Source organism: Taudactylus pleione, unplaced genomic scaffold, assembly GCF_031769625.1.
Source record: "Taudactylus pleione unplaced genomic scaffold, aTauple2 ptg000550l, whole genome shotgun sequence".
NCBI lineage: Eukaryota > Metazoa > Chordata > Amphibia > Anura > Myobatrachidae > Taudactylus > Taudactylus pleione.
In genome coordinates, this window is record NW_028284952.1 from 3655001 (window position 1) to 3675000 (window position 20000).

General features: G+C 37.7%; 85 pseudogenes; all 85 read left to right on the forward strand.

Annotated features, from left to right (window-relative positions):
• The first annotated feature begins 103 nt into the window (after positions 1-103).
• LOC148497295 (5S ribosomal RNA) lies at positions 104-222 on the forward strand (annotated as a pseudogene).
• A 116-nt stretch (positions 223-338) lies between these two features.
• On the forward strand, positions 339-457 carry LOC148497296 (5S ribosomal RNA; annotated as a pseudogene).
• A 115-nt stretch (positions 458-572) lies between these two features.
• LOC148497297 (5S ribosomal RNA) lies at positions 573-691 on the forward strand (annotated as a pseudogene).
• Positions 692-807: 116 nt separating this feature from the next.
• LOC148497298 (5S ribosomal RNA) lies at positions 808-926 on the forward strand (annotated as a pseudogene).
• A 116-nt stretch (positions 927-1042) lies between these two features.
• Positions 1043-1161, forward strand: LOC148497299 (5S ribosomal RNA; annotated as a pseudogene).
• A 116-nt stretch (positions 1162-1277) lies between these two features.
• On the forward strand, positions 1278-1396 carry LOC148497300 (5S ribosomal RNA; annotated as a pseudogene).
• Positions 1397-1512: 116 nt separating this feature from the next.
• Positions 1513-1631, forward strand: LOC148497301 (5S ribosomal RNA; annotated as a pseudogene).
• Positions 1632-1747: 116 nt separating this feature from the next.
• Positions 1748-1866, forward strand: LOC148497302 (5S ribosomal RNA; annotated as a pseudogene).
• A 116-nt stretch (positions 1867-1982) lies between these two features.
• Positions 1983-2101, forward strand: LOC148497303 (5S ribosomal RNA; annotated as a pseudogene).
• Positions 2102-2217: 116 nt separating this feature from the next.
• On the forward strand, positions 2218-2336 carry LOC148497304 (5S ribosomal RNA; annotated as a pseudogene).
• Positions 2337-2452: 116 nt separating this feature from the next.
• Positions 2453-2571, forward strand: LOC148497305 (5S ribosomal RNA; annotated as a pseudogene).
• Positions 2572-2687: 116 nt separating this feature from the next.
• Positions 2688-2806, forward strand: LOC148497306 (5S ribosomal RNA; annotated as a pseudogene).
• Positions 2807-2921: 115 nt separating this feature from the next.
• LOC148497307 (5S ribosomal RNA) lies at positions 2922-3040 on the forward strand (annotated as a pseudogene).
• A 116-nt stretch (positions 3041-3156) lies between these two features.
• LOC148497308 (5S ribosomal RNA) lies at positions 3157-3275 on the forward strand (annotated as a pseudogene).
• A 116-nt stretch (positions 3276-3391) lies between these two features.
• On the forward strand, positions 3392-3510 carry LOC148497309 (5S ribosomal RNA; annotated as a pseudogene).
• A 116-nt stretch (positions 3511-3626) lies between these two features.
• LOC148497310 (5S ribosomal RNA) lies at positions 3627-3745 on the forward strand (annotated as a pseudogene).
• Positions 3746-3861: 116 nt separating this feature from the next.
• LOC148497311 (5S ribosomal RNA) lies at positions 3862-3980 on the forward strand (annotated as a pseudogene).
• Positions 3981-4095: 115 nt separating this feature from the next.
• Positions 4096-4214, forward strand: LOC148497312 (5S ribosomal RNA; annotated as a pseudogene).
• Positions 4215-4330: 116 nt separating this feature from the next.
• On the forward strand, positions 4331-4449 carry LOC148497313 (5S ribosomal RNA; annotated as a pseudogene).
• Positions 4450-4565: 116 nt separating this feature from the next.
• On the forward strand, positions 4566-4684 carry LOC148497314 (5S ribosomal RNA; annotated as a pseudogene).
• A 115-nt stretch (positions 4685-4799) lies between these two features.
• On the forward strand, positions 4800-4918 carry LOC148497315 (5S ribosomal RNA; annotated as a pseudogene).
• Positions 4919-5034: 116 nt separating this feature from the next.
• On the forward strand, positions 5035-5153 carry LOC148497316 (5S ribosomal RNA; annotated as a pseudogene).
• A 116-nt stretch (positions 5154-5269) lies between these two features.
• LOC148497317 (5S ribosomal RNA) lies at positions 5270-5388 on the forward strand (annotated as a pseudogene).
• A 116-nt stretch (positions 5389-5504) lies between these two features.
• LOC148497318 (5S ribosomal RNA) lies at positions 5505-5623 on the forward strand (annotated as a pseudogene).
• Positions 5624-5738: 115 nt separating this feature from the next.
• LOC148497319 (5S ribosomal RNA) lies at positions 5739-5857 on the forward strand (annotated as a pseudogene).
• Positions 5858-5972: 115 nt separating this feature from the next.
• LOC148497320 (5S ribosomal RNA) lies at positions 5973-6091 on the forward strand (annotated as a pseudogene).
• A 116-nt stretch (positions 6092-6207) lies between these two features.
• On the forward strand, positions 6208-6326 carry LOC148497321 (5S ribosomal RNA; annotated as a pseudogene).
• A 115-nt stretch (positions 6327-6441) lies between these two features.
• Positions 6442-6560, forward strand: LOC148497322 (5S ribosomal RNA; annotated as a pseudogene).
• Positions 6561-6676: 116 nt separating this feature from the next.
• On the forward strand, positions 6677-6795 carry LOC148497323 (5S ribosomal RNA; annotated as a pseudogene).
• A 116-nt stretch (positions 6796-6911) lies between these two features.
• Positions 6912-7030, forward strand: LOC148497324 (5S ribosomal RNA; annotated as a pseudogene).
• Positions 7031-7145: 115 nt separating this feature from the next.
• LOC148497325 (5S ribosomal RNA) lies at positions 7146-7264 on the forward strand (annotated as a pseudogene).
• A 116-nt stretch (positions 7265-7380) lies between these two features.
• Positions 7381-7499, forward strand: LOC148497326 (5S ribosomal RNA; annotated as a pseudogene).
• A 116-nt stretch (positions 7500-7615) lies between these two features.
• Positions 7616-7734, forward strand: LOC148497327 (5S ribosomal RNA; annotated as a pseudogene).
• A 116-nt stretch (positions 7735-7850) lies between these two features.
• LOC148497328 (5S ribosomal RNA) lies at positions 7851-7969 on the forward strand (annotated as a pseudogene).
• Positions 7970-8085: 116 nt separating this feature from the next.
• LOC148497329 (5S ribosomal RNA) lies at positions 8086-8204 on the forward strand (annotated as a pseudogene).
• Positions 8205-8320: 116 nt separating this feature from the next.
• Positions 8321-8439, forward strand: LOC148497330 (5S ribosomal RNA; annotated as a pseudogene).
• A 115-nt stretch (positions 8440-8554) lies between these two features.
• LOC148497331 (5S ribosomal RNA) lies at positions 8555-8673 on the forward strand (annotated as a pseudogene).
• A 116-nt stretch (positions 8674-8789) lies between these two features.
• LOC148497332 (5S ribosomal RNA) lies at positions 8790-8908 on the forward strand (annotated as a pseudogene).
• Positions 8909-9024: 116 nt separating this feature from the next.
• LOC148497333 (5S ribosomal RNA) lies at positions 9025-9143 on the forward strand (annotated as a pseudogene).
• Positions 9144-9259: 116 nt separating this feature from the next.
• Positions 9260-9378, forward strand: LOC148497334 (5S ribosomal RNA; annotated as a pseudogene).
• A 115-nt stretch (positions 9379-9493) lies between these two features.
• Positions 9494-9612, forward strand: LOC148497335 (5S ribosomal RNA; annotated as a pseudogene).
• A 115-nt stretch (positions 9613-9727) lies between these two features.
• On the forward strand, positions 9728-9846 carry LOC148497336 (5S ribosomal RNA; annotated as a pseudogene).
• Positions 9847-9962: 116 nt separating this feature from the next.
• LOC148497337 (5S ribosomal RNA) lies at positions 9963-10081 on the forward strand (annotated as a pseudogene).
• Positions 10082-10196: 115 nt separating this feature from the next.
• LOC148497338 (5S ribosomal RNA) lies at positions 10197-10315 on the forward strand (annotated as a pseudogene).
• Positions 10316-10431: 116 nt separating this feature from the next.
• On the forward strand, positions 10432-10550 carry LOC148497339 (5S ribosomal RNA; annotated as a pseudogene).
• Positions 10551-10666: 116 nt separating this feature from the next.
• LOC148497340 (5S ribosomal RNA) lies at positions 10667-10785 on the forward strand (annotated as a pseudogene).
• Positions 10786-10900: 115 nt separating this feature from the next.
• On the forward strand, positions 10901-11019 carry LOC148497341 (5S ribosomal RNA; annotated as a pseudogene).
• Positions 11020-11135: 116 nt separating this feature from the next.
• Positions 11136-11254, forward strand: LOC148497342 (5S ribosomal RNA; annotated as a pseudogene).
• Positions 11255-11370: 116 nt separating this feature from the next.
• LOC148497343 (5S ribosomal RNA) lies at positions 11371-11489 on the forward strand (annotated as a pseudogene).
• Positions 11490-11605: 116 nt separating this feature from the next.
• Positions 11606-11724, forward strand: LOC148497344 (5S ribosomal RNA; annotated as a pseudogene).
• A 116-nt stretch (positions 11725-11840) lies between these two features.
• Positions 11841-11959, forward strand: LOC148497345 (5S ribosomal RNA; annotated as a pseudogene).
• A 116-nt stretch (positions 11960-12075) lies between these two features.
• LOC148497346 (5S ribosomal RNA) lies at positions 12076-12194 on the forward strand (annotated as a pseudogene).
• Positions 12195-12309: 115 nt separating this feature from the next.
• Positions 12310-12428, forward strand: LOC148497347 (5S ribosomal RNA; annotated as a pseudogene).
• Positions 12429-12544: 116 nt separating this feature from the next.
• Positions 12545-12663, forward strand: LOC148497348 (5S ribosomal RNA; annotated as a pseudogene).
• A 116-nt stretch (positions 12664-12779) lies between these two features.
• Positions 12780-12898, forward strand: LOC148497349 (5S ribosomal RNA; annotated as a pseudogene).
• A 116-nt stretch (positions 12899-13014) lies between these two features.
• On the forward strand, positions 13015-13133 carry LOC148497350 (5S ribosomal RNA; annotated as a pseudogene).
• Positions 13134-13248: 115 nt separating this feature from the next.
• On the forward strand, positions 13249-13367 carry LOC148497351 (5S ribosomal RNA; annotated as a pseudogene).
• A 115-nt stretch (positions 13368-13482) lies between these two features.
• LOC148497352 (5S ribosomal RNA) lies at positions 13483-13601 on the forward strand (annotated as a pseudogene).
• Positions 13602-13717: 116 nt separating this feature from the next.
• Positions 13718-13836, forward strand: LOC148497353 (5S ribosomal RNA; annotated as a pseudogene).
• A 115-nt stretch (positions 13837-13951) lies between these two features.
• LOC148497354 (5S ribosomal RNA) lies at positions 13952-14070 on the forward strand (annotated as a pseudogene).
• Positions 14071-14186: 116 nt separating this feature from the next.
• LOC148497355 (5S ribosomal RNA) lies at positions 14187-14305 on the forward strand (annotated as a pseudogene).
• Positions 14306-14421: 116 nt separating this feature from the next.
• LOC148497356 (5S ribosomal RNA) lies at positions 14422-14540 on the forward strand (annotated as a pseudogene).
• Positions 14541-14655: 115 nt separating this feature from the next.
• On the forward strand, positions 14656-14774 carry LOC148497357 (5S ribosomal RNA; annotated as a pseudogene).
• Positions 14775-14890: 116 nt separating this feature from the next.
• Positions 14891-15009, forward strand: LOC148497358 (5S ribosomal RNA; annotated as a pseudogene).
• A 116-nt stretch (positions 15010-15125) lies between these two features.
• LOC148497359 (5S ribosomal RNA) lies at positions 15126-15244 on the forward strand (annotated as a pseudogene).
• Positions 15245-15360: 116 nt separating this feature from the next.
• LOC148497360 (5S ribosomal RNA) lies at positions 15361-15479 on the forward strand (annotated as a pseudogene).
• A 115-nt stretch (positions 15480-15594) lies between these two features.
• Positions 15595-15713, forward strand: LOC148497361 (5S ribosomal RNA; annotated as a pseudogene).
• A 116-nt stretch (positions 15714-15829) lies between these two features.
• On the forward strand, positions 15830-15948 carry LOC148497362 (5S ribosomal RNA; annotated as a pseudogene).
• A 116-nt stretch (positions 15949-16064) lies between these two features.
• On the forward strand, positions 16065-16183 carry LOC148497363 (5S ribosomal RNA; annotated as a pseudogene).
• Positions 16184-16298: 115 nt separating this feature from the next.
• On the forward strand, positions 16299-16417 carry LOC148497364 (5S ribosomal RNA; annotated as a pseudogene).
• A 116-nt stretch (positions 16418-16533) lies between these two features.
• LOC148497365 (5S ribosomal RNA) lies at positions 16534-16652 on the forward strand (annotated as a pseudogene).
• A 115-nt stretch (positions 16653-16767) lies between these two features.
• Positions 16768-16886, forward strand: LOC148497366 (5S ribosomal RNA; annotated as a pseudogene).
• A 116-nt stretch (positions 16887-17002) lies between these two features.
• LOC148497367 (5S ribosomal RNA) lies at positions 17003-17121 on the forward strand (annotated as a pseudogene).
• A 116-nt stretch (positions 17122-17237) lies between these two features.
• On the forward strand, positions 17238-17356 carry LOC148497368 (5S ribosomal RNA; annotated as a pseudogene).
• Positions 17357-17472: 116 nt separating this feature from the next.
• Positions 17473-17591, forward strand: LOC148497369 (5S ribosomal RNA; annotated as a pseudogene).
• Positions 17592-17706: 115 nt separating this feature from the next.
• On the forward strand, positions 17707-17825 carry LOC148497370 (5S ribosomal RNA; annotated as a pseudogene).
• Positions 17826-17940: 115 nt separating this feature from the next.
• On the forward strand, positions 17941-18059 carry LOC148497371 (5S ribosomal RNA; annotated as a pseudogene).
• Positions 18060-18175: 116 nt separating this feature from the next.
• On the forward strand, positions 18176-18294 carry LOC148497372 (5S ribosomal RNA; annotated as a pseudogene).
• A 115-nt stretch (positions 18295-18409) lies between these two features.
• Positions 18410-18528, forward strand: LOC148497373 (5S ribosomal RNA; annotated as a pseudogene).
• Positions 18529-18644: 116 nt separating this feature from the next.
• Positions 18645-18763, forward strand: LOC148497374 (5S ribosomal RNA; annotated as a pseudogene).
• Positions 18764-18879: 116 nt separating this feature from the next.
• Positions 18880-18998, forward strand: LOC148497375 (5S ribosomal RNA; annotated as a pseudogene).
• Positions 18999-19114: 116 nt separating this feature from the next.
• LOC148497376 (5S ribosomal RNA) lies at positions 19115-19233 on the forward strand (annotated as a pseudogene).
• Positions 19234-19348: 115 nt separating this feature from the next.
• On the forward strand, positions 19349-19467 carry LOC148497377 (5S ribosomal RNA; annotated as a pseudogene).
• Positions 19468-19583: 116 nt separating this feature from the next.
• On the forward strand, positions 19584-19702 carry LOC148497378 (5S ribosomal RNA; annotated as a pseudogene).
• Positions 19703-19818: 116 nt separating this feature from the next.
• On the forward strand, positions 19819-19937 carry LOC148497379 (5S ribosomal RNA; annotated as a pseudogene).
• The last annotated feature ends 63 nt before the right edge of the window (positions 19938-20000 follow it).

A 20000-nucleotide genomic window follows, 5' to 3' on the forward strand; every position in this document is an offset into this window, starting at 1 on the left:
AAAACATTCTTTTCTATTACATTTTACATTTAACTTTTTCTACTTATCAATGAATTTACTTGAGTTAAGAAGTAAAAGAGGTCTAAAGTTAATGTTTTTGAGCACCTACAGCCAAACCACACTGGACATGCCCAATCTCGTCTGATCTTGGAAGCTATGCAGTGTTGGGCCTGGTTAGTACATGGATGGGAAACCACCTGGGAATACCAGGTGCTGTAGGTAATTGTATACAGCCATAACATTCTTTTCTATTACATTTTACATTTAATTTTTTCAACTTATCAATAAGTTTACTTGAGTTAAGAAGTAATAGAGGTCTAAAGTTAATGTTTTTGAGCACCTACAGCCAAACCACACTGGACATGCCCAATCTTGTCTGATCTTGGAAGCTATGCAGTGTTGGGCCTGGTTAGTACTTGGATGGGAGACCACCTGGGAATACCAGGAGCTGTAGGTAATTTTATACTGCCATAACATTCTTTTCTATTAAATTTTTCATTTCATTTTTCAACTTATCATTGAATTTACTTGAGTTAAGAAGTAAAAGAGGTCTAAAGTTAATGTTTTTGAGCTCCTTCAGCCAAACCACACTGGACATGCCCAATCTCATCTGATCTTGGAAGCTATGCAGTGTTGGGCCTGGTTAGTACTTGGATGGGAGACCACCTGGGAATACCAGGTGCAGTAGGTAATTTTACACTGCCATAACATTCTTTTCTATTACATTTTACATTTAATTTTTTCAACTTATCAATGAATTTCCTTGAGTTAAGAATTAATAGAGGTCTAAATTTAATGCTTTTGAGCACCTACAGCCAAACCACACTGGACATGCCCAATCTCGTCTGATCTTGGAAGCTATGCAGTGTTGGGCCTGGTTTGAACTTGGATGGGAGACCTCCTGGGAATATCAGGTGCTGTAGATAATTTTAGACAGCCATAACATTCTTTTCTATTACATTTTACATTTAATTTTTTCAACTTATCTATGAATTTACTTGAGATAAGAAGTAAAAGAGGTCTAAAGTTAATGTTTTTGAGCACCTACAGCAAAACCACACTGGACATGCCCAATCTCATCTAATCTTGGAAGCTATGCAGTGTTGGGCCGGGTTAGTACTTGGATGGGAGACCACCTAAGAATCCCAGGTGCTGTAGGTATTTTTATACTGCCATAACAGTCTTTTCTATTACATTTTACATTTAATTTTTTCAACTTATCAATGAATTTACTTGAGTTAAGAAGTAAAAGAGGTCTAAAGTTAATGTTTTTTAGCACCTACAGCCAAACCACACTGGACATGCCCAATCTCGTCTGATCTTGGAAGCTGTGCAGTGTTTGGCCAGGTTAGTGCTTGGATGGGAGACCACCTGGGAATTCCAGGTGCTGTAGGTAATTTTATGCAGCCATAACATTCTTTTCTATTACATTTTACATTTAATTTTTTCAACTTATTAATGAATTTACTTGAGTTAAGAAGTAATAGAGGTCTAAATTTAATGCTTTTGAGCACCTACAGTCAAACCACACTGGACATGCCCAATCTCATCTGATCTTGGAAGCTATGCAGTGTTGGGCCTTGTTAGTACTTGGATGGGAGACCACCAGGGAATACCAGGTGCTGTATGTAATTTTAGACAGCCAAAACATTCTTTTCTATTACATTGTACATTTAATTTTTTCAATTTATCAATGAATTTACTTGAGTTAAGAAGTAAAAGATGTCTAAAGTTAATGTTTTTGAGCACCTACAGCCAAACCACACTGGACATGCCCAATCTCGTCTTATCTTGGAAGCTATGCAGTATTGGGCCTGGTTAGTACTTGGATGGGAGACAACCTGGGAATGCCAGGTGCTGTAGGTAAATTTATACTGCCATAACATTCTTTTCTATTACATTTTACATTTAATTTTTTCAACTTATCAATGAATTTCCTTGAGTTAAGAAGTAATAGAGGTCAAAAGTTAATGCTTATGAGCACCTACAGCCAATCCACACTGGACATGCCCAATCTCGTCTGATCTTGGTAGCTATGCAGTGTTGGGCCTGGTCAGTACTTGGATGGGAGACCACCTGGGAAAACCAGGTGCAGTAGGTATTTTTATACAGCCATAACAGTCTTTTCTATTACATTTTACATTAAATTTTTTCAACTTATCAATGAATTTACTTGAGTTAAGAAGTAAAAGAGGTCTAAAGTTAAAGCTTTTGAGCACCTACAGCCAAACCACACTGGACATGCCCAATCTCGTCTGATCTTGGAGGCTATGCAGTGTTGGGCCTGGTTGGTACTTGGACGGGAGACCACCTGGGAATACCTGGTGCTGTAGGTAATTTTATATAGCCATAACATTCTTTTCTATTACATTTTACATTACATTTTTTCAACTTATCTATGAATTTACTTGAGTTAAGTAGTAAAAGAGGTCTAAAGTTAATGTTTTTTAGCACCTACAGCCAAACCACACTGGACATGCCCAATCTCGTCTGATCTTGGAAGCTATGCAGTGTTGGGCCTGATTAGTACTTGAATGGGAGACCATCTGGGAATACCAGGTGCTGTAGGTAATTTTATACTGCCATAACATTCTTTTCTATTAAATTTTACATTTAATTTTTTCAACTTATCAATGAATTTACTTGAGTTAAGAAGTAAAAGATGTCTAAAGTTAATATTTTTGAGCACTTACAGTCAAACCACACTGGACATGCTCAATCTCGTCTGATCTTGGAAGCTATGCAGTGTAGGGCCTGGTTAGTACTTGGATGGGAGACCACCTGGGAATACCAGGAGCTGTAGGTAATTTTATACTGCCATAACATTCTTTTCTATTACATTTTACATTTCATTTTTCAACTTGTCATTGAATTTACTTGAGTTAAGAAGTAAAAGAGGTCTAAAGTTAATGTTTTTGAGCACCTACAGCCAAACCACACTGGACATGCCCAATCTCATCTGATCTTGGAAGCTGTGCAGTGTTGGGCCTGGTTAGTACTTGGATGGGGGACCACCTGGGAATACCAGGTGCTGTAGGTAATTTTATGCAGCCATACCATTCTTTTCTATTACATTTTACATTTAATTTTTTCAACTTATCAATGAATTTACTTGAGTAAAGAAGTAAAAGAGGTCTAAAGTTAATGTGTTTGAGCTCCTTCTGCCAAACCACACTGGACATGCCCCATCTCGTCTGATCTTGGAAGCTATGCAGTGTTGGGCCTGGTTAGTACTTGGATGGGAGACCACCTGGGAATACCAGGTGCTGTAGGTATTTTTATGCAGCCATAACATTCATTTCTATTACATTTTACATTTAATTTTTTCAACTTATCAATGAATTTACATGAGTTAAGAAGTTATAGATGTCTAAAGTTAATATTTTTGAGCACCTACAGCCAAACCACACTGGACATGCCCAATCTTGTTTGATCTTGGAAACTATGCAGTGTTGGGCCTGGTTAGTGCTTGGATGGGAGACCACCTGGGAATTCCAGGTGCTGTAGGTAATTTTATGCAGCCATAACATTCTTTTCTATTACATTTTACATTTAATTTTTTCAACTTTTTAATGAATTTATTTGAGTTAAGAAGTAATAGAGGTCTAAATTTAATGCTTTTGAGCACCTACAGCCAAACCACACTGGACATGCCCAATATCATCTGATCTTGGAAGCTATGCAGTGTTGGGCCTGGTTAGTACTTGGATGGGAGACCACCTGGGAATACCAGGTGCTGTATGTAATTTTAGACAGCCAAAACATTCTTTTCTATTACATTTTACATTTATTTTTTTCTACTTATCAATGAATTTACTTGAGTTAAGAAGTAAAAGAGGTCTAAAGTTAATGTTTTTGAGCACCTACAGCCAAACCACACTGGACATGCCCAATCTCGTCTGATCTTGTAAGCTATGCAGTGTTGGGCCTGGTTAGTACTTGGATGGGAGACCACCTGGGAATACCAGGAGCTGTAGGTAATTTTATACTGCCATAACATTCTTTTCTATTATATTTTTCATTTCATTTTTCAACTTATCATTGAATTTACTTGAGTTAAGAAGTAAAAGAGGTCTAAAGTTAATGTTTTTGAGCTCCTTCAGCCAAACCACACTGGACATGCCCAATCTCGTCTGATCTTGGAAGCTATGCAGTGTTGGGCCTGGTTAGTACTTGGATGGGACACCACCTAGGAATCCCAGGTGCTGTAGGTAATTTTATACTGCCATAACATTCTTTTCTATTACATTTTACATTTAATTTTTTCAACTTATCAATGAATTTCCATGAGTTAAGAAGTAATAGAGGTCTAAATTTAATGCTTTTAAGCACCTACAGCCAAACCACACTGGACATGCCCAATCTCGTCTGATCTTGGAAGCTATGCAGTGTTGGGCCTGGTTTGAACTTGGATGGGAGACCACCTGGGAATACCAGGTGCTGTAGGTAATTTTAGACAGCCATAACATTCTTTTCTATTACATTTTGCATTTAATTTTTTCAACTTATCTATGAATTTACTTGAGTTAAGAAGTAAAAGAGGTCTAAAGTTAATGTTTTTGAGCACCTACAGCCAAACCACACTGGACATGCCCAATCTCATCTGATCTTGGAAGCTATGCAGTGTTGGGCCGGGTTAGTACTTGGATGGGAGACCACCTAAGAATCCCAGGTGCTGTAGGTATTTTTATACTGCCATAAAAGTCTTTTCTATTACATTTTACATTTAATTTTTCAACTTGTCATTGAATTTACTTGAGTTAAGAAGTAAAAGAGGTCTAAAGTTAATGTTTTTGAGCACCTACCGCCAAACCACACTGGACATTCCCAATCTCGTCTGATCTTGGAAGCTGTGCAGTGTTGGGCCTGGTTAGTACTTGGATGGGAGACCACCTGGGAATACCAGGTGCTGTAGGTAATTTTATGCAGCCATACCATTCTTTTCTATTACATTTTACATTTAATTTTTTCAACTTATCAATGAATTTACTTGAGTAAAGAAGTAAAAGAGGTCTAAAGTTAAGGTTTTTGAGCTCCTTCAGCCAAACCACACTGGACATGCCCAATCTCGTCTGATCTTGGAAGCTATGCAGTGTTGGGCCTGGTTAGTACTTGGATGGGAGACCACCTGGGAATACCAGGTGCTGTAAGTAATTTTATGCAGCCATAACATTCTTTTCTATTACATTTTACATTTAATTTTTTCAACTTATCAATGATTTTACATGAGTTAAGAAGTTATAGATGTCTAAAGTTAATATTTTTGAGCACCTACAGCCTAACCACACTGTACATTCCCAATCTTGTTTGATCTTGGAAGCTATGCAGTGTTGGGCCTGGTTAGTACTTGGATGGAAGACCACCTGGGAATTCCAGGTGCTGTAGGTAATTTTATGCAGTCATAACATTCTTTTCTATTACATTTTACATTTAATTTTTTCTACTTATCAATGAATTTACTTGAGTTAAGAAGTAAAAGAGGTCTAAAGTTAATGTTTTTGAGCACCTACAGCCAAACCACACTGGACATGCCCAATCTTGTCTGATCTTGGAAACTATGCATTGTTGGGCCTGGTTAGTACTTGGATGGGAGACCACCTGGGAATACCAGGAGCTGTAGGTAATTTTATACTGCCATAACATTCTTTTCTATTATATTTTTCATTTCATTTTTCAACTTATCATTGAATTTACTTGAGTTAAGAAGTTATAGATGTCTAAAGTTAATATTTTTGAGCACCTACAGCCTAACCACACTGGACATGCCCAATCTTGTTTGATCTTGGAAGCTATGCAGTGTTGGTCCTGGTTAGTGCTTGGATGGGAGACCACCTGGGAATTCCAGGTGCTGTAGGTAATTTTATGCAGCCATAACATTCTTTTCTATTACATTTTACATTTAATTTTTTCAACTTATTAATGAATTTACTTGAGTTAAGAAGTAATAGAGGTCTAAATTTAATGCTTTGAGCACCTACAGCCAAACCACACTGGACATGCCCAATCTCGTCTGATCTTGGAAGCTATGCAGTGTTGGGCCTGGTTAGTACTTTGATGGGAGACCACCTGGGAATACCAGGTGCTGTATGTAATTTTAGACAGCCAAAACATTCTTTTCTATTACATTTTACATTTAATTTTTTCTACTTATCAATGAATTTACTTGAGTTAAGAAGTAAAAGAGGTCTAAAGTTAATGTTTTTGAGCACCTACAGCCAAACCACACTGGACATGCTCAATCTCGTCTGATCTTGTAAGCTATGCAGTGTTGGGCCTGGTTAGTACTTGGATGGGAGACCACCTGGGAATACCAGGTGCTGTAGGTAATTTTATACTGCCATAACATTCTTTTCTATTACATTTTACATTTAATTTTTTCAACTTATCAATGAATTTCCTTGAGTTAAGAAGTAATAGAGGTCTAAAGTTAATGCTTTGAGCACCTACAGCCAAACCACACTGGACATGCCCAATCTCATCTGATTTTGGAAGCTGTGCAGTGTTGGGCCTGGTTAGTACTTGGATGGGAGACCACCTGGGAATACCCGGTGCTGTAGGTAATTTTATGCACCCATACCATTCTTTTCTATTACATTTTACATTTAATTTTTTCAACTTATCAATGAATTTACTTGAGTAAAGAAGTAATAGAGGTCTAAAGTTAATGTTTTTGAGCTCCATCAGCCAAACCACACTGGACATGCCCAATCTCGTCTGATCTTGGAAGCTATGCAGTGTTGGGCCTGGTTAGTACTTGGATGGGAGACCACCAGGGAATACCAGGTGCTGTATGTAATTTTAGACAGCCAAAACATTCTTTTCTATTACATTTTACATTTAATTTTTTCTACTTATCAATGAATTTACTTGAGTTAAGAAGTAAAAGAGGTCTAAAGTTAATGTTTTTGAACACCTACAGCCAAACCACACTGGACATGCCCAATCTCGTCTTATCTTGGAAGCTATGCAGTATTGGGCCTGGTTAGTACTTGGATGGGAGACCACCTGGGAATACCAGGAGCTGTAGGAAATTTTATACTGCCATAACATTCTTTTCTATTACATTTTTCATTTCATTTTTCAACTTATCATTGAATTTACTTGAGTTAAGAAGTAAAAGAGGTCTAAAGTTAATGTTTTTGAGCTCCTTCAGCCAAACCACACTGGACATGCCCAATCTCGTCTGATCTTGGAAGCTATGGAGTGTTGGGCCTGGTTAGTACTTGGATGGGAGACCACCTAGGAATCCCAGGTGCTGTAGGTAATTTTATACTGCCATAACATTCTTTTCTATTACATTTTACATTTAATTTTTTCAACTTATCAATGAATTTCCTTGAGTTAAGAAGTAATAGAGGTCTAAATTTAATGCTTTTGAGCACCTACAGCCAAACCACACTGGACATGCCCAATCTCGTCTGATCTTGGAAGCTATGCAGTGTTGGGCCTGGTTTGAACTTGGATGGGAGACCACCTGGGAATACCAGGTGCTGTAGATAATTTTAGACAGCCATAACATTCTTTTGTATTACATTTTACATTTAATTTTTTCAACTTATCAATGAATTTACTTGAGTTAAGAAGTAAAAGAGGTCTAAAGTTAAGGTTTTTGAGCACCTACAGCCAAACCACACTGGACATGCCCAATCTCGTCTGATCTTGGAAGCTATGCAGTGTTGGGTCTGGTTAGTACTTGGATGGGAGACCACCTAAGAATCCCAGGTGCTGTAGGTATTTTTATACTGCCATAACATTCTTTTCAATTACAGTTTACATTTAATTTTTTCAACTTATCAATGAATTTACTTGAGTTAAGAAGTAATAGAGGTCTAAAGTTAATGTTTTTGAGCTCCTTCAGCCAAACCACACTGGACATGCCCAATCTCATCTGATCTTGGAAGCTATGCAGTGTTGGGCCTGGTTAGTACTTGGATGGGAGACCACCTGGGAATACCAGGTGCAGTAGGTAATTTTACACTGCCATAACATTCTTTTCTATTACATTTTACATTTAATTTTTTCAACTTATCAATGAATTTCCTTGAGTTAAGAATTAATAGAGGTCTAAATTTAATGCTTTTGAGCACCTACAGCCAAACCACACTGGACATGCCCAATCTCGTCTGATCTTGGAAGCTATGCAGTGTTGGGCCTGGTTTGAACTTGGATGGGAGACCTCCTGGGAATATCAGGTGCTGTAGTTAATTTTAGACAGCCATAACATTCTTTTCTATTACATTTTACATTTAATTTTTTCAACTTATCAATGAATTTACTTGAGTTAAGAAGTAAAAGAGGTCTAAAGTTAATGTTTTTGAGCACCTACAGCCAAACCACACTGGACATGCCCAATCTCGTCTTATCTTGGAAGCTATGCAGTATTGGGCCTGGTTAGTACTTGGATGGGAGACCACCTGGGAATACCAGGAGCTGTAGGTAATTTTATACTGCCATAACATTCTTTTCTATTACATTTTACATTTCATTTTTCAACTTGTCATTGAATTTACTTGAGTTAAGAAGTAAAAGAGGTCTAAAGTTAATGTTTTTGAGCACCTACTGCCAAACCACACTGGACATGCCCAATCTCGTCTGATCTTGGAAGCTGTGCAGTGTTGGGCCTGGTTAGTACTTGGATGGGAGACCACCTGGGAATACCAGGTGCTGTAGGTAATTTTATGCAGCCATACCATTCTTTTCTATTACATTTTACATTTAATTTTTTCAACTTATCAATGAATTTACTTGAGTAAAGAAGTAAAAGAGGTCTAAAGTTAATGTTTTTGAGCTCCTTCAGCCAAACCACACTGGACATGCCCAATCTCGTCTGATCTTGGAAGCTATGCAGTGTTGGGCCTGGTTAGTACTTGGATGGGAGACCACCTGGGAATACCAGGTGCTGTAAGTAATTTTATGCAGCCATAACATTCTTTTCTATTACATTTTACATTTAATTTTTTCAACTTATCAATGATTTTACATGAGTTAAGAAGTTATAGATGTCTAAAGTTAATATTTTTGAGCACCTACAGCCTAACCACACTGTACATTCCCAATCTTGTTTGATATTGGAAGCTATGCAGTGTTGGGCCTGGTTAGTACTTGGATGGGAGACCACCTGGGAATTCCAGGTGCTGTAGGTAATTTTATGCAGTCATAACATTCTTTTCTATTACATTTTACATTTAATTTTTTCTACTTATCAATGAATTTACTTGAGTTAAGAAGTAAAAGAGGTCTAAAGTTAATGTTTTTGAGCACCTACAGCCAAACCACACTGGACATGCCCAATCTCGTCTGATCTTGGAAACTATGCATTGTTGGGCCTGGTTAGTACTTGGATGGGAGACCACCTGGGAATACCAGGAGCTGTAGGTAATTTTATACTGCCATAACATTCTTTTCTATTATATTTTTCATTTCATTTTTCAACTTATCATTGAATTTACTTGAGTTAAGAAGTTATAGATGTCTAAAGTTAATATTTTTGAGCACCTACAGCCTAACCACACTGGACATGCCCAATCTTGTTTGATCTTGGAAGCTATGCAGTGTTGGTCCTGGTTAGTGCTTGGATGGGAGACCACCTGGGAATTCCAGGTGCTGTAGGTAATTTTATGCAGCCATAACATTCTTTTCTATTACATTTTACATTTAATTTTTTCAACTTATTAATGAATTTACTTGAGTTAAGAAGTAATAGAGGTCTAAATTTAATGCTTTGAGCACCTACAGCCAAACCACACTGGACATGCCCAATCTCGTCTGATCTTGGAAGCTATGCAGTGTTGGGCCTGGTTAGTACTTTGATGGGAGACCACCTGGGAATACCAGGTGCTGTATGTAATTTTAGACAGCCAAAACATTCTTTTCTATTACATTTTACATTTAATTTTTTCTACTTATCAATGAATTTACTTGAGTTAAGAAGTAAAAGAGGTCTAAAGTTAATGTTTTTGAGCACCTACAGCCAAACCACACTGGACATGCCCAATCTCGTCTGATCTTGTAAGCTATGCAGTGTTGGGCCTGGTTAGTACTTGGATGGGAGACCACCTGGGAATACCAGGTGCTGTAGGTAATTTTATACTGCCATAACATTCTTTTCTATTACATTTTACATTTAATTTTTTCAACTTATCAATGAATTTCCTTGAGTTAAGAAGTAATAGAGGTCTAAAGTTAATGCTTTGAGCACCTACAGCCAAACCACACTGGACATGCCCAATCTCATCTGATTTTGGAAGCTGTGCAGTGTTGGGCCTGGTTAGTACTTGGATGGGAGACCACCTGGGAATACCCGGTGCTGTAGGTAATTTTATGCACCCATACCATTCTTTTCTATTACATTTTACATTTAATTTTTTCAACTTATCAATGAATTTACTTGAGTAAAGAAGTAATAGAGGTCTAAAGTTAATGTTTTTGAGCTCCATCAGCCAAACCACACTGGACATGCCCAATCTCGTCTGATCTTGGAAGCTATGCAGTGTTGGGCCTGGTTAGTACTTGGATGGGAGACCACCAGGGAATACCAGGTGCTGTATGTAATTTTAGACAGCCAAAACATTCTTTTCTATTACATTTTACATTTAATTTTTTCTACTTATCAATGAATTTACTTGAGTTAAGAAGTAAAAGAGGTCTAAAGTTAATGTTTTTGAGCACCTACAGCCAAACCACACTGGACATGCCCAATCTCGTCTTATCTTGGAAGCTATGCAGTATTGGGCCTGGTTAGTACTTGGATGGGAGACCACCTGGGAATACCAGGAGCTGTAGGAAATTTTATACTGCCATAACATTCTTTTCTATTACATTTTTCATTTCATTTTTCAACTTATCATTGAATTTACTTGAGTTAAGAAGTAAAAGAGGTCTAAAGTTAATGTTTTTGAGCTCCTTCAGCCAAACCACACTGGACATGCCCAATCTCGTCTGATCTTGGAAGCTATGGAGTGTTGGGCCTGGTTAGTACTTGGATGGGAGACCACCTAGGAATCCCAGGTGCTGTAGGTAATTTTATACTGCCATAACATTCTTTTCTATTACATTTTACATTTAATTTTTTCAACTTATCAATGAATTTCCTTGAGTTAAGAAGTAATAGAGGTCTAAATTTAATGCTTTTGAGCACCTACAGCCAAACCACACTGGACATGCCCAATCTCGTCTGATCTTGGAAGCTATGCAGTGTTGGGCCTGGTTTGAACTTGGATGGGAGACCACCTGGGAATACCAGGTGCTGTAGATAATTTTAGACAGCCATAACATTCTTTTGTATTACATTTTACATTTAATTTTTTCATCTTATCAATGAATTTACTTGAGTTAAGAAGTAAAAGAGGTCTAAAGTTAAGGTTTTTGAGCACCTACAGCCAAACCACACTGGACATGCCCAATCTCGTCTGATCTTGGAAGCTATGCAGTGTTCGGTCTGGTTAGTACTTGGATGGGAGACCACCTAAGAATCCCAGGTGCTGTAGGTATTTTTATACTGCCATAACATTCTTTTCAATTACAGTTTACATTTAATTTTTTCAACTTATCAATGAATTTACTTGAGTTAAGAAGTAATAGAGGTCTAAAGTTAATGTTTTTGAGCTCCTTCAGCCAAACCACACTGGACATGCCCAATCTCATCTGATCTTGGAAGCTATGCAGTGTTGGGCCTGGTTAGTACTTGGATGGGAGACCACCTGGGAATACCAGGTGCAGTAGGTAATTTTACACTGCCATAACATTCTTTTCTATTACATTTTACATTTAATTTTTTCAACTTATCAATGAATTTCCTTGAGTTAAGAATTAATAGAGGTCTAAATTTAATGCTTTTGAGCACCTACAGCCAAACCACACTGGACATGCCCAATCTCGTCTGATCTTGGAAGCTATGCAGTGTTGGGCCTGGTTTGAACTTGGATGGGAGACCTCCTGGGAATATCAGGTGCTGTAGATAATTTTAGACAGCCATAACATTCTTTTCTATTACATTTTACATTTAATTTTTTCAACTTATCAATGAATTTACTTGAGTTAAGAAGTAAAAGAGGTCTAAAGTTAATGTTTTTGAGCACCTACAGCCAAACCACACTGGACATGCCCAATCTCGTCTTATCTTGGAAGCTATGCAGTATTGGGCCTGGTTAGTACTTGGATGGGAGACCACCTGGGAATACCAGGAGCTGTAGGTAATTTTATACTGCCATAACATTCTTTTCTATTACATTTTACATTTCATTTTTCAACTTGTCATTGAATTTACTTGAGTTAAGAAGTAAAAGAGGTCTAAAGTTAATGTTTTTGAGCACCTACCACCAAACCACACTGGACATGCCCAATCTCGTCTGATCTTGGAAGCTGTGCAGTGTTGGGCCTGGTTAGTACTTGGATGGGAGACCACCTGGGAATACCAGGTGCTGTAGGTAATTTTATGCAGCCATACCATTCTTTTCTATTACATTTTACATTTAATTTTTTCAACTTATCAATGAATTTACTTGAGTAAAGAAGTAAAAGAGGTCTAAAGTTAATGTTTTTGAGCTCCTTCAGCCAAACCACACTGGACATGCCCAATCTCGTCTGATCTTGGAAGCTATGCAGTGTTGGGCCTGGTTAGTACTTGGATGGGAGACCACCTGGGAATACCAGGTGCTGTAAGTAATTTTATGCAGCCATAACATTCTTTTCTATTACATTTTACATTTAATTTTTTCAACTTATCAATGATTTTACATGAGTTAAGAAGTTATAGATGTCTAAAGTTAATATTTTTGAGCACCTACAGCCTAACCACACTGTACATTCCCAATCTTGTTTGATCTTGGAAGCTATGCAGTGTTGGGCCTGGTTAGTACTTGGATGGGAGACCACCTGGGAATTCCAGGTGCTGTAGGTAATTTTATGCAGTCATAACATTCTTTTCTATTACATTTTACATTTAATTTTTTCTACTTATCAATGAATTTACTTGAGTTAAGAAGTAAAAGAGGTCTAAAGTTAATGTTTTTGAGCACCTACAGCCAAACCACACTGGACATGCCCAATCTCGTCTGATCTTGGAAACTATGCATTGTTGGGCCTGGTTAGTACTTGGATGGGAGACCACCTGGGAATACCAGGAGCTGTATGTAATTTTATACTGCCATAACATTCTTTTCTATTATATTTTTCATTTCATTTTTCAACTTATCATTGAATTTACTTGAGTTAAGAAGTTATAGATGTCTAAAGTTAATATTTTTGAGCACCTACAGCCTAACCACACTGGACATGCCCAATCTTGTTTGATCTTGGAAGCTATGCAGTGTTGGTCCTGGTTAGTGCTTGGATGGGAGACCACCTGGGAATTCCAGGTGCTGTAGGTAATTTTATGCAGCCATAACATTCTTTTCTATTACATTTTACATTTAATTTTTTCAACTTATTAATGAATTTACTTGAGTTAAGAAGTAATAGAGGTCTAAATTTAATGCTTTGCGCACCTACAGCCAAACCACACTGGACATGCCCAATCTCGTCTGATCTTGGAAGCTATGCAGTGTTGGGCCTGGTTAGTACTTTGATGGGAGACCACCTGGGAATACCAGGTGCTGTATGTAATTTTAGACAGCCAAAACATTCTTTTCTATTACATTTTACATTTAATTTTTTCTACTTATCAATGAATTTACTTGAGTTAAGAAGTAAAAGAGGTCTAAAGTTAATGTTTTTGAGCACCTACAGCCAAACCACACTGGACATGCCCAATCTCGTCTGATCTTGTAAGCTATGCAGTGTTGGGCCTGGTTAGTACTTGGATGGGAGACCACCTGGGAATACCAGGTGCTGTAGGTAATTTTATACTGCCATAACATTCTTTTCTATTACATTTTACATTTAATTTTTTCAACTTATCAATGAATTTCCTTGAGTTAAGAAGTAATAGAGGTCTAAAGTTAATGCTTTGAGCACCTACAGCCAAACCACACTGGACATGCCCAATCTCATCTGATTTTGGAAGCTGTGCAGTGTTGGGCCTGGTTAGTACTTGGATGGGAGACCACCTGGGAATACCCGGTGCTGTAGGTAATTTTATGCACCCATACCATTCTTTTCTATTACATTTTACATTTAATTTTTTCAACTTATCAATGAATTTACTTGAGTAAAGAAGTAATAGAGGTCTAAAGTTAATGTTTTTGAGCTCCATCAGCCAAACCACACTGGACATGCCCAATCTCGTCTGATCTTGGAAGCTATGCAGTGTTGGGCCTGGTTAGTACTTGGATGGGAGACCACCAGGGAATACCAGGTGCTGTATGTAATTTTAGACAGCCAAAACATTCTTTTCTATTACATTTTACATTTAATTTTTTCTACTTATCAATGAATTTACTTGAGTTAAGAAGTAAAAGAGGTCTAAAGTTAATGTTTTTGAGCACCTACAGCCAAACCACACTGGACATGCCCAATCTCGTCTTATCTTGGAAGCTATGCAGTATTGGGCCTGGTTAGTACTTGGATGGGAGACCACCTGGGAATACCAGGAGCTGTAGGAAATTTTATACTGCCATAACATTCTTTTCTATTACATTTTTCATTTCATTTTTCAACTTATCATTGAATTTACTTGAGTTAAGAAGTAAAAGAGGTCTAAAGTTAATGTTTTTGAGCTCCTTCAGCCAAACCACACTGGACATGCCCAATCTCGTCTGATCTTGGAAGCTATGGAGTGTTGGGCCTGGTTAGTACTTGGATGGGAGACCACCTAGGAATCCCAGGTGCTGTAAGTAATTTTATACTGCCATAACATTCTTTTCTATTACATTTTACATTTAATTTTTTCAACTTATCAATGAATTTCCTTGAGTTAAGAAGTAATAGAGGTCTAAATTTAATGCTTTTGAGCACCTACAGCCAAACCACACTGGACATGCCCAATCTCGTCTGATCTTGGAAGCTATGCAGTGTTGGGCCTGGTTTGAACTTGGATGGGAGACCACCTGGGAATACCAGGTGCTGTAGATAATTTTAGACAGCCATAACATTCTTTTGTATTACATTTTACATTTAATTTTTTCAACTTATCAATGAATTTACTTGAGTTAAGAAGTAAAAGAGGTCTAAAGTTAAGGTTTTTGAGCACCTACAGCCAAACCACACTGGACATGCCCAATCTCGTCTGATCTTGGAAGCTATGCAGTGTTGGGTTTGGTTAGTACTTGGATGGGAGACCACCTAAGAATCCCAGGTGCTGTAGGTATTTTTATACTGCCATAACATTCTTTTCAATTACAGTTTACATTTAATTTTTTCAACTTATCAATGAATTTACTTGAGTTAAGAAGTAATAGAGGTCTAAAGTTAATGCTTTTGAGCACCTACAGCCAAACCACACTGGACATGCACAATCTCGTCTGATCTTGGAGGCTTTGCAGGGTTGGGCCTGGTTAGTACTTGAATGGGAGACCACCTGGGAATACCAGGTGCTGTAGGTAATTTTATACTGCCATAACATTCTTTTCTATTACATTTTACATTTCATTTTTCAACTTGTCATTGAATTTACTTGAGTTAAGAAGTAAAAGAGGTCTAAAGTTAATGTTTTTGAGCTCCTTCAGCCAAACCACACTGGACATGCCCAATCTCATCTGATCTTGGAAGCTATGCAGTGTTGGGCCTGGTTAGTACTTGGATGGGACACCACCTAGGAATCCCAGGTGCTGTAGGTAATTTTATACTGCCATAACATTCTTTTCTATTACATTTTACTTTTAATTTTTTCAACTTATCAATGAATTTCCATGAGTTATGAAGTAATAGAGGTCTAAATTTAATGCTTTTGAGCACATACAGCCAAACCACACTGGAAATGCCCAATCTCGTCTGATCTTGGAAGCTATGCAGTGTTGGGCCTGGTTTGAACTTGGATGGGAGACCACCTGGGAATACCAGGTGCTGTAGGTAATTTTAGACAGCCATAACATTCTTTTCTATTACATTTTGCATTTAATTTTTTCGACTTATCAATGAATTTACTTGAGTTAAGAAGTAAAAGAGGTCTAAAGTTAATGTTTTTGAGCACCTACAGCCAAACCACACTGGACATGCCCAATCTCGTCTGATCTTGTAAGCTATGCAGTGTTGGGCCTGCTTAGTACTTGGATGGGAGACCACCTGGGAATACCAGGAGCTGTAGGTAATTTTATACTGCCATAACATTCTTTTCTATTATATTTTTCATTAAATTTTTCAACTTGTCATTGAATTTACTTGAGTTAAGAAGTAAAAGAGGTCTAAAGTTAATGTTTTTGAGCTCCTTCAGCCAAAACACACTGGACATGCCCAATCTCGTCTGATCTTGGCAGCTATGCAGTGTTGGGCCTGGTTAGTACTTGGATGGGACACCACCTAGGAATCCCAGGTGCTGTAGGTATTTTTATACTGCCATAACATTCTTTTCTATTACATTTTACATTTAATTTTTTCAACTTATCAATGAATTTACTTGAGTTAAGAAGTAAAAGATGTCTAAAGTTAATGCTTTTGAGCACTTACAGTCAAACCACACTGGACAAGCTCAATCTCGTCTGATCTTGGAAGCTATGCAGTGTAGGGCCTGGTTAGTACTTGGATGGGAGACCGCCTGGGAATACCAGGAGCTGTAGGTAATTTTATACTGCCATAACATTCTTTTCTATTACATTTTACATTTCATTTTTCAACTTGTCATTGAATTTACTTGAGTTAAGAAGTAAAAGAGGTCTAAAGTTAATGTTTTTGAGCACCTACCGCCAAACCACACTGGACATGCCCAATCTCGTCTGATCTTGGAAGCTGTGCAGTGTTGGCCCTGGTTAGTACTTGGATGGGAGACCACCTGGGAATACCAGGTGCTGTAGGTAATTTTATGCAGCCATACCATTCTTTTCTATTACATTTTACATTTAATTTTTTCAACTTATCAATGAATTTACTTGAGTAAAGAAGTAAAAGAGGTCTAAAGTTAATGTTTTTGAGCTCCTTCAGCCAAACCACACTGGACATGCCCAATCTCGTCTGATCTTGGAAGCTATGCAGTGTTGGGCCTGGTTAGTACTTGGATGGGAGACCACCTGGGAATACCAGGTGCTGTAAGTAATTTTATGCAGCCATAACATTCTTTTCTATTACATTTTACATTTAATTTTTTCAACTTATCAATGATTTTACATGAGTTAAGAAGTTATAGATGTCTAAAGTTAATATTTTTGAGCACCTACAGCCTAACCACACTGTACATTCCCAATCTTGTTTGATCTTGGAAGCTATGCAGTGTTGGGCCTGGTTAGTACTTGGATGGGAGACCACCTGGGAATTCCAGGTGCTGTAGGTAATTTTATGCAGTCATAACATTCTTTTCTATTACATTTTACATTTAATTTTTTCTACTTATCAATGAATTTACTTGAGTTAAGAAGTAAAAGAGGTCTAAAGTTATTGTTTTTGAGCACCTACAGCCAAACCACACTGGACATGCCCAATCTCGTCTGATCTTGGAAGCTATGCAGTGTTGGGCCTGGTTAGTACTTGGATGGGAGACCACCTGGGAATACCAGGAGCTGTAGGTAATTTTATACTGCCATAACATTCTTTTCTATTATATTTTTCATTTCATTTTTCAACTTATCATTGAATTTACTTGAGTTAAGAAGTTATAGATGTCTAAAGTTAATATTTTTGAGCACCTACAGCCTAACCACACTGGACATGCCCAATCTTGTTTGATCTTGGAAGCTATGCAGTGTTGGTCCTGGTTAGTGCTTGGATGGGAGACCACCTGGGAATTCCAGGTGCTGTAGGTATTTTTATGCAGCCATAACATTCTTTTCTATTACATTTTACATTTAATTTTTTCAACTTATTAATGAATTTACTTGAGTTAAGAAGTAATAGAGGTCTAAATTTAATGCTTTGAGCACCTACAGCCAAACCACACTGGACATGCCCAATCTCGTCTGATCTTGGAAGCTATGCAGTGTTGGGCCTGGTTAGTACTTTGATGGGAGACCACCTGGGAATACCAGGTGCTGTATGTAAATTTAGACAGCCAAAACATTCTTTTCTATTACATTTTACATTTAATTTTTTCTACTTATCAATGAATTTCCTTGAGTTAAGAAGTAAAAGAGGTCTAAAGTTAATGTTTTTGAGCACCTACAGCCAAACCACACTGGACATGCCCAATCTCGTCTGATCTTGTAAGCTATGCAGTGTTGGGCCTGGTTAGTACTTGGATGGGAGACCACCTGGGAATACCAGGAGCTGTAGGTAATTTTATACTGCCATAACATTCTTTTCTATTATATTTTTCATTTCATTTTTCAACTTGTCATTGAATTTACTTGAGTTAAGAAGTAAAAGAGGTCTAAAGTTAATGTTTTTGAGCTCCTTCAGCCAAACCACACTGGACATGCCCAATCTCGTCTGATCTTGGCAGCTATGCAGTGTTGGGCCTGGTTAGTACTTGGATGGGACACCACCTAGGAATCCCAGGTGCTGTAGGTAATTTTATACTGCCATAACATTCTTTTCTATTACATTTTACATTTAATTTTTTCAACTTATCAATGAATTTCCATGAGTTAAGAAGTAATAGAGGTCTAAATTTAATGCTTTTGAGCACCTACAGCCAAACCACACTGGACATGCCCAATCTCGTCTGATCTTGGAAGCTATGCAGTGTTGGGCCTGGTTTGAACTTGGATGGGAGACCACCTGGGAATACCAGGTGCTGTAGGTAATTTTAGACAGCCATAACATTCTTTTCTATTACATTTTGCATTTAATTTTTTCAACTTATCAATGAATTTACTTGAGTTAAGAAGTAATAGAGGTCTAAATTTAATGCTTTTGAGCACCTACAGCCAAACCACACTGGACATGCCCAATCTCGTCTGATCTTGGAAGCTATGCAGTGTTGGGCCTGGTTAGTACTTGGATGGGAGACCACCAGGGAATACCAGGTGCTGTATGTAATTTTAGACAGCCAAAACATTCTTTTCTATTACATTTTACATTTAATTTTTTCAACTTATCAATGAATTTACTTGAGTTAAGAAGTAAAAGAGGTCTAAAGTTAATGTTTTTGAGCACCTACAGCCAAACCACACTGGACATGCCCAATCTCGTCTTATCTTGGAAGCTATGCAGTATTGGGCCTGGTTAGTACTTGGATGGGAGACCACCTGGGAATACCAGGAGCTGTAGGTAATTTTATACTGCCATAACATTCTTTTCTATTACATTTTTCATTTCATTTTTCAACTTATCATTGAATTTACTTGAGTTAAGAAGTAAAAGAGGTCTAAAGTTAATGTTTTTGAGCTCCTTCAGCCAAACCACACTGGACATGCCCAATCTCGTCTGATCTTGGAAGCTATGCAGTGTTGGGCCTGGTTAGTACTTGGATGGGAGACCACCTAGGAATCCCAGGTGCTGTAGGTAATTTTATACTGCCATAACATTCTTTTCTATTACATTTTACATTTCATTTTTTCAACTTATCAATGAATTTCCTTGAGTTAAGAAGTAATAGAGGTCTAAATTTAATGCTTTTGAGCACCTACAGCCAAACCACACTGGACATGCCCAATCTCATCTGATCTTGGAAGCTATGCAGTGTTGGGCCTGGTTTGAACTTGGATGGGAGACCACCTGGGAATACCAGGTGCTGTAGATAATTTTAGACAGCCATAACATTCTTTTGTATTACATTTTACATTTAATTTTTTCAACTTATCAATGAATTTACTTGAGTTAAGAAGTAAAAGAGGTCTAAAGTTAAGGTTTTTGAGCATCTACAGCCAAACCACACTGGACATGCCCAATCTCGTCTGATCTTGGAAGCTATGCAATGTTGGGCCTGGTTAGTACTTGGATGGGAGACCACCTAAGAATCCCAGGTGCTGTAGGTATTTTTATACTGCCATAACTTTCTTTTCAATTACAGTTTACATTTAATTTTTTCAACTTATCAA